This window comes from Phascolarctos cinereus, unplaced genomic scaffold (genome assembly GCF_003287225.1).
Source record: "Phascolarctos cinereus isolate Bilbo 61053 unplaced genomic scaffold, phaCin_HiC Scaffold_726;HRSCAF=1367, whole genome shotgun sequence".
NCBI classification, from domain to species: domain Eukaryota; kingdom Metazoa; phylum Chordata; class Mammalia; order Diprotodontia; family Phascolarctidae; genus Phascolarctos; species Phascolarctos cinereus.
In genome coordinates this window covers 138,949,628-138,958,319 of record NW_027556098.1, presented here as the reverse complement: position 1 = coordinate 138,958,319, position 8,692 = coordinate 138,949,628, and the positions used below count along the sequence as shown (strand labels likewise).

At 36.5% G+C, this 8,692-nt stretch overlaps 1 pseudogene; it reads right to left on the bottom strand.

Annotated features, from left to right (window-relative positions):
* Positions 1-1,436: 1,436 nt before the first annotated feature.
* On the bottom strand, positions 1,437-3,352 carry LOC110192091 (actin, cytoplasmic 1 pseudogene; annotated as a pseudogene).
* Positions 3,353-8,692: the final 5,340 nt, after the last annotated feature.

Genomic DNA, 8,692 nt, shown 5'->3' with positions numbered 1-8,692 from the left:
CTCTTCTAGTGCCTTCTCACTCCTTTAGGCCCTTAATTCTTTCTCACCAGAAGAAGGCAAGGTATGGTGTTGGGAGTGGGGAGCAGAGGGATAGCAGGTGACCTACAGTTCTGTAAACATCTAGTTACACACTGGAAACAATTCTTGAGTAGCAGGTGGCAATCCTGGGGTTGAGAGGGAAATGAGTAGAGGATTAACATGCAGATTAAGTTCTGTGCACCCTTGGTGCACTTAATGAAAGTAGGTATTGATTTAATTTGGATAATAAATTTAGGATAAGTAGCATTCTCAATTAAAATAATACAGCTCAAGGGAGAGACACATTTTAAACAGTTAAATTTACAAAGTCTGAAGTCTATGCCTGGCTGGAGTGTCACTCTACAAACCTTGGAGTTAATTCTCTTTGTCAATTTACATCTCAGCCATGACAATAATTTGAATTTGTTGTATGCATATAAGCCAGCCCAAGTCTTTCTGTTTCTTTTTAGCTGTATAACCAGAAGGTATTCAGCAGGAAATTAATGCACAATATTCATAGAATATTATGGGTAAAAGGGACTTTAGAAGTTGTTAATATTATAGAAATTGCCTCCTACAATATTACCTGAAGCACTTTGTAGTTGCAAAATATTTGTTGAATGCATTAATGAATGAATATCCCTGACAGAATGAGACAACATTGGTCGTTGAAAAGAACATCATACTCTGAGTCAGAAAGTTGGAGTTCTAGTCTTTCTGTCTCCGACTTATCACATGATCATGAAAAGTTACAGTAACTCTAAGCTTCACTTTCCTCATCTGTGAAAGGAAGGTATTACTCTACCTGCTTCCTAAAGTTCTTTTGAAGATCAATAATAGGAAAATACTTAACAGCTATTAAACACTATTCATATTAGAGTTGTGATTTTTAGGATCATATGCTTTCTATTGCAATGAAACTGACAATGTCATTACTCTCTGTTCACTCCTGAAATTCTTGAAGTCAGGCTTTCATCCCTACTGTTTATCTAAAACTGATGCCAAATCACCCAACTTATTTCCAGTGTTCATTCTGCTCACCTTATAATATTTCAAACTATAGATTATCCCCTCCATGTAACTCTTTCTTACCCTGATTTGCTTCACATAGGACTGTTATAAGTGATCCTTCCTTCATTCTTTTTTTTTTCTTTTTTTCTTTAACATGTGCATTTTTATTTGAACTGGTCTTAAGTCAGTGTACAGGTAAAGCTCCTTCCTCAAGTACTGGCACCAATCACATAAAATTCACAAGGAGATTGGAAAGTCTTCATTCACATGTATGTGTGGGGCAGGAGGGGAATTTAGGGGCCCAATCATTGTGGCTGACAATGGAAAAAAAAGGAAAAGTATTAAGGTGGAAGACACAAAAAGTTTTTTTTCAAACCAAAAATATTTACTTAGCTGCATAAAAAGTACAGAAGCAATATGAAGATCCAGGAATCTAGTAGAACAGAGCTTTTCTTGCCTCCCAAGACTCCAAAGAGGTGATACCAGAAGGTAAGGGTTATCCAGTTTTCACAGTAAGGCATTGTGTCCTATCTCTTCATGTTTCTCTTGAATCTTGTATTTGAAAGTCAAATTTTCTATTCAGCTCTGGTCTTTTCATCAAGAATGCTTGAAAGTCCTCTATATCACTGAATGTCCATTTTTTTCTTCTGAAGGACCATAATCAGTCTTGCTGGGCAGGTGATTCTTGGTTTTAATCCTATCTCTTTAGCCTTCCAGAATGTTATATTCCAAGCCCTCCAGTCCCTTAATGTGAAAGCTGCTAAATCTTGTGTTATCCTGATTGTGTTTCCACAACACTTAAGTGGTTTCTTTCTGGGTATGTGCAATATTTTCTCCTTGACCTGGAAACTCTGGAATTTTGCTACAGTATTCCTAGGCATTTTCCTTTTGGGTTCTCTTTCAGGAGGTGATTGGTGGATTCCTTTCATTTCTATTTTGCCCTCTGGTTCTAAAATATCAGAGTATAGGTTTCCTTGATAATAACTTGAAAGATGATGTCTAGGTTCTTTTTTTGATTGTGGCAACAAAAAGTTTTTTTTTTAAATGATCACATAATTTACATGTAAAGCAATACTAGTACCTTTCCCCTCTCTCCCCTCCCCATTTGGATTTTTGTTATGTAGATCTTTTGCTCTAACAGAAGACAGCCTTCATAAAGGGTTGTAATTCTGTAACAGTGCATTATACAATATTTGGAATGATTATGAAAAAAAAGGCAAAAACAAATGTACAATTAGAGCCTGAAGATGCACTGTAAAACTTTGGGGATATTTGTCTCCAACATACTTAGACTGCTCATCACCTTCACCATTCTAGTTTTTAAATCCTGAGTCAAGTGCCCCTCCAAAAAATAAATAAAAATTAAAAAAATAAAGCCATACCAATCTCATTTTTTTGGGGGGGAGCAATTATCATGTCACACCCTATGACAGAAAAAACAATCAAACCACAATGCTTGGGTAGATGGTGGTACTTCCAGGCAATATGGTATTGGCATACAAATCTTTATGGATGTCAACATCACACTTCATAATTGACTTGAAGGTAGTTTCATGGATTCCACAAGATTCTATATCTGAGAAAGATGGTTGGAAGAGAGCTTCTGGGCATTGGAAACTCTCATTGCCAATGGTGATAACCTGACCATCAGAGAGCTCATAGCTCTTTTCCAGAGACAAGCTAGATGTGTCAGTGGCGATCTCCTGCTCAAAGTCTAGAGTGACATAACACAGCTTCTCCTTGACATTATGCACGATTTCCCTCTCAGATGTGGTAGTAAAGTTGTATGCTCTCTCGGTCTGGGTCTTCATGAGGTAGTGCGTCAGATCACGGCCAGCCAGATCTGGACAGAGAATGGTGTGGTGAAAGCCATAACCTTCATAGATGGGCACAGTGTGGGTCACACCATCGCCAGAATCTATCACAACACCAGTGGTACGACCAGAGGCATACAGAGACAGCACAGCCTGGATGGCAACATACATGGCTGGGGTGTTCAAGGTCTCAAACATAATCTGATTCATCTTTTCTCTGTTGGCTTTGGGGATCAGTATGGCTTCTGTAAGCAGCACAGGGTACTCTTCAGGGGCCACATGGAGCTCATTGTAGAAAGTATGATGCCAGATCTTCTCCATGTCATGTTCAATAGGGTACTTCAGGGTCAGATTACTTCTCTTGCTCTGGTCCTCCTCCCCAATGTAGCTATCTTTCTGATCCATACCCACCATCACACACTGATGTCTGAGGCACCCAACAATGGAAGAGAAGACAGCTGAAGGGCCATCATCTTCTGCAAAGCCAGCTTAGCACATTCCAAAGCCATTGTCAACAAAGAGAGCAGCAATATCAATATCCATGGTGAACTTCGAAGTGGCAAGTTTAAACTGTTAAAAGAGAGAGGAGGTCATGCCACACCTAGAGGCAGGGGGGAGGCAAGTGCATGCTGGGTGGAAGAGCTCAAAGCTCTCCTTCATTCTTTATACCTGTTCATTTCAACTGGATTCTCCAGTGTATTTCCTGACATTAACAAGGGGGAAGTAATGAGGACCTGAGAGCAGTGAGGGTAGAAAGGAAAGGACAGATGAGATATTTTGGAGGCAAGGCTGTGAAGGAATAAATCTACAAGGACCAGTTGGCAGGAATTAGCACTGAATTGGTTAACTGTAGTGGGAAAGGGAATGATAGTTGACAGAACTTGGTAATGAATTGGATAAATGTAGTTTCTTAGTTTATTTCTTTTAATTAAGCCTATTTTTGCTGATTTTTTTTTTTTGGCTAGGCGATGGGGCTCAGTGACTTGCCCAGGGTCACATAGTCAGTAAGTGTTATGTCTCTGATGCCAGATTTGAACTCATGTCCTCCTGAATCCAGGGCTGGTGCTCTATACGCTGTGTCACCTAGCTGCTCCCTGATGTTTTTTTTTTGAGACCAAGATTGAAACTCTATCTAATTTACTTCATCAGAAGCATGATAGATTTTGATCCAGTTCCTTATTTTAATTGTGTATCTTCTGTTTTGTTTTGTTTTATTTTGCCTTGTAAACCACATTTTGTTAGATTCTGCTGTCTAATCCCTTGTGCTATCTTGTTCTATTTCATGGGTAAGTTTATCCCATTTATATTCTTAGTTCTGTTTGTTAAGTGTGTATTTTATTCCATCATATTCTATATTTTTCTTTCCTTTAGTGCCCTGTACTTTACTTAAGATTTTGTTTTCTTTAAGACTAAGCTCTCCCTCAATTTGCCATCTATTTTATCCCCTCTATTCTCTTTTTCCCTCCTTTCCCTCCTATTTCCCTGTTGAGTGAAATATATTTCTATAACCATCTATGTGTATGTGCTCTTTCATTTTTTAACCAGTTCAGATATAAGTGAAGTTCAAGTGTCACTGACTAGCCCTCAGACCTCTGTTTCCTTCTTTGGCATAGGCTTCTACATGTATGCCCAGGGAATTGAGATATTTTCTCCCATCCTCCCTCTACTTTTGTCCTATTTCAAATTGTATTACTCTTCCTCTATTTTTATATTATTCTTTTAAGATCACCAAAACAAAACAAAGCCATTTTCAGGCTTTCTGTCTATAGACTTGCTCTATAGAATTCTGAGTCTACATATATATGTGTGTGTGTGTGTGTGTGTGTGTGTGTGTGTCCCTAAATTAAAATGTTAAAAAATTAGGCTTTAGTGGTCCTTTGTGATTGCTCATTAATGTTAACTTTTTTGTTCCTTTTTATTCCTGTTTGTATTTCAAATTTTCTACTTATTACTGTTCATTTGAGTATGCTTAAAAATCCTCCATTTCTTTAAAAATCATTTCCCCCCACTTAAATTTTTCATATGTGTTTTTATCCTTTTTTTATACCCCCCCAAAAAATTACTTGTTTCCTACCTTCTTGTTAGCAATATTAACACAAAAATTTCTGTCTAAGGATTGACAACCTAGCTAGGATATCATTCTTTAAATGACCATTTAATGTTGGGTTTAAATGTTTTCTTTATTGCCAAAGTTAGCGGGGAAGGGAGAAAGGAAGAATGAAGGAAGAGTAGAAGAACTAAAGGTGAGAAGAAAAGAAGACCTACTACTAAATCAAGAAAATTGTCAGAAAAAAAAATTATTTCTCCAATTGACAGGGCAGGATTTATCTAGAGGCTCTGCCTACATAGACTCTTGGATGGACTGTTTTGATTACATTTTGGGGTCAATTTGGACTAAATTCCTTGATCCCTTCTCCCACCTACCTGCTTCATTATTTCAGTTCTTTAATTATTTGAGTTGTCCAGTTGTAGTATCTTGTAGTTATAATAGGAGGCAAAATAGAGTGGCACTTGCCTAGAAATTCTGACCCGGATTACAATGAAGTATATAATCTATATAAGATGACCCCCTGATTAGTGTCTAAAATAGCTTACAATGTATATTTACTCACCGTATTCTTTTTAAATATTATAAAGATTTCTTATCAGTGTTTTATTCATGGGATTCTCCATTTTCTGGATATAGATTCATCATTAATTCTCTAACTTAAAGAAATCAGACAGCTTTTATAAACTTCTTTTTGGAAGGAGAAAAAAATATATTATTGGGGAGATAAGCATGTGAAAAGGAAAGCAAATATGGATGAAATACATATTAAACCACGAATATAATGATGCTCTATACATCCAAAGGTCAGGCTTGCCAATCTCAAACAAAGAGAAGCTGTATGTAATGCAATGAACAGTAGCTTTGGAATCAGAGGTCCCAACCTTAAATTCCTACACTGCCACTTACTAAGTATAACTTTGATGAAGTCATTGTATTTTTCTTGGCCTCACTTTCTTCATCCTGAAAATGAGAAGTTAGGTTGGAATAGATGAAATTTAAGGTCTCTTAACTTAGGATCCCATGATCTGGAGCACAACCAATAAGGGGGAAATGATTGAAAATTTCCTATTACAAAGCCCATGTTCTTTACTGTATATAGGGTCGAAACCACTGAATGCTTTTCCATAATTGAAATGAGAATGGCAGCTGAATGGAGTGCTGGGCCTGGAGTCAGGACGACTCATCTTACAGAATACAAATCTGGCCTCAGACACTTATTGGGTATGTGACCCTTGTTGAGTCACTTAGCCCTGTTTACCCCAGTTTGCTTGTCTGTAAAATGAGCTACAGAAGAAAATGTCCAACCCCTCAAGTATCCTTGACAAATGGGGTCATGAAGGGTCACACAAGAGTGGAAATGACTGAACAACAACAAAAATGGTGATAAGAAAACCCCTTCTAACAATGCAGATATAGTCTTTCTCTGTAACTTAAAAGAATTGCCTACTGCATTGTGAGGTTAAATGAATTGTCCAAGGCACACAACTAGTCTGTGTTAGGGACAGACTGGCACCTAGGTGTTCCTGACTGATCTTGTTTCTATATCCATTCTCTTGAGCTGCCTTATTTTTTGCTTATTAAAGTAGGAAAATTTGTTGAAATACTGCTATCAAACATACATTAGTTGCCAACAAGTGAGAAGCTTCAAATACTTCAGAAATTAACTTATTAATGTTCAGCCCTGAGCTACATGCAGACTAAATATGCAATAGCTATATGTAAAATCTTATTTTCAGATAATATCAGGCTAATGAAGCCATACTTCATACATGAAATACTATGAAATGATTGATGAGCGGTCACGTATAAAAGTGGGTGTCATTTGTGAAGTTTGGTAGTAGTCAATGTTGGATAAGATTCATAACAACTGGATTTGCTTTTTCCAAAGAGATTTGAGTTGATGCTCATATTAAAGAAAGGTGTGCTATATTCTGTGCTTACTAGATTCAATTAAAGACAATTGAACCAAGGGCTGTCATATCACTAGTTGAAATCATATTTGCTAAAAGTTAGCAGAGTGGTATACCTGAAGACAAATTCAATATTGTCCATGAAGTGCTATTATAAAAATATAAATCTAAGGAATTGTCCATTAATGAAGACACTCTGAGCTAGATTACCAGAATATTAAAGAAGTATGCTCTATGTCTGTCTGTTCTTAGAATCCTGCAGATGTGGTTTCTATGCTGCCTCTAGAACACACTGACTCTGCAAGCATGGGTGGACAAGTTCCATAATCTCTCAGTGCCTCAAGCAACTCTAAAATTCTAAGTTACAATTAGCTGGAAAACTACAATAGTGAAAGCAGTTCCTAATATTGAGTTTTATACACCAAAGAAATCAGAAATCCACACCAAATAACAAGAGAAAATATTTTAATTGTAACTGAGCTCAATTAGGTGATTTTCGCTCTTCCCTCCTTTCAAAGAAATAAAATATTAATGCCTCACCTTCTTTGTATTCACAGCACTTAGCATTGTATCTTGTATATAGTGATTGACAGATATTTGCTGAATTATTAAGCTGACTTTAATATGAATATATGTGTGTATCTTTAATTTCCAAAGTGCTTTCATGAATGCTGGCTTACCTGAGGAAAAGCAACCCTGGGTCAGTAGTAAAAGCAACATCATTTCCATTTAATGGAGAGAGAAACTAAAACCTGTGCAGATGAAATTAGTAAGCCACAATCTCCACTGAGAAGCAGAAGGACCAAAACACAAGTCTATGCTCCCAAACTTCATATGCAGCTCCCTTTCTACTAGGATCACAAGGTCTTTCATTTGGAACTAGAAGAGAACTTATAGACCGTATAGTTTAAACTCATATTTTACAGATGAGGAAACTACAGCTCAGAGAGTTTAAGTGGCTGTCTCAAGGTCATACACTTAGTCAGTGGCAGATTTAGAAAGTAAGCCTACATACTATGACTACAAATACATTACTGTTACTAGTGCACCACACTACTGTAGGTGCTTCTAAATAAGTTAACCTCTAGTCTGCCAAACACCTGAGAAGATGCAAAGGGTACATATAAAGGATGCTGAATTATAAATCATTTTATGTAAGAAAAACAAATATAGCTTTTCTTTTCTTATCTTTTATAGCTATATTAACAAAATTTCATAAAATTTTCATAAATTCTTCCATCCATCCTTCAATTAATTAATCTTTCTAGTCAGTTATCATTTATGAAGTATTTATTAGGTGTGTATTATACAGGTGCCATGATTGTGATGTAAAATTCTGAATGAATACACTCTCTATTCCTGAATAACATGTTCTCTTATTAAGGAATGATGCGAGAACTACCAGTCAAGTCAATAAGTTAAAGAGAGAGGGGTAAAATTGTGATTGGTATAGGTTAAAATAAAGAATTAGGAACAGACTAACTCATCTATTCTACTTACCTTCTAAGGTTATAATAAGAGCTAGCATTTATATAATAATTAAAGATTTGCAAAGAACTTTACAAATATTCCATTTTAATCTAGAAGTATCCACCTGGGAGGTAGATGCTAATATTATCCCCACTTTGGAAGTGAGAAAATGGAGCCAGAAAAAGTTTAAACAACAGGGTCATACAGCTAGTAGGTTTCTGAGGTTGAGTTTGAACTCAAATCTTCCTGATTCCAGATCCAGGCCTCTGTACATTGCTCACCTATCTATATCTAGATTGTTATAAGTATCAAATGAGATAATCTGTGTGAAAAAATATATGAATCTATATGTAAGGAGTATAAGGAAAATTAGCATGTTATTAACATTCCTGTCTTAGAGTCTAGAAGATCTGGATTCC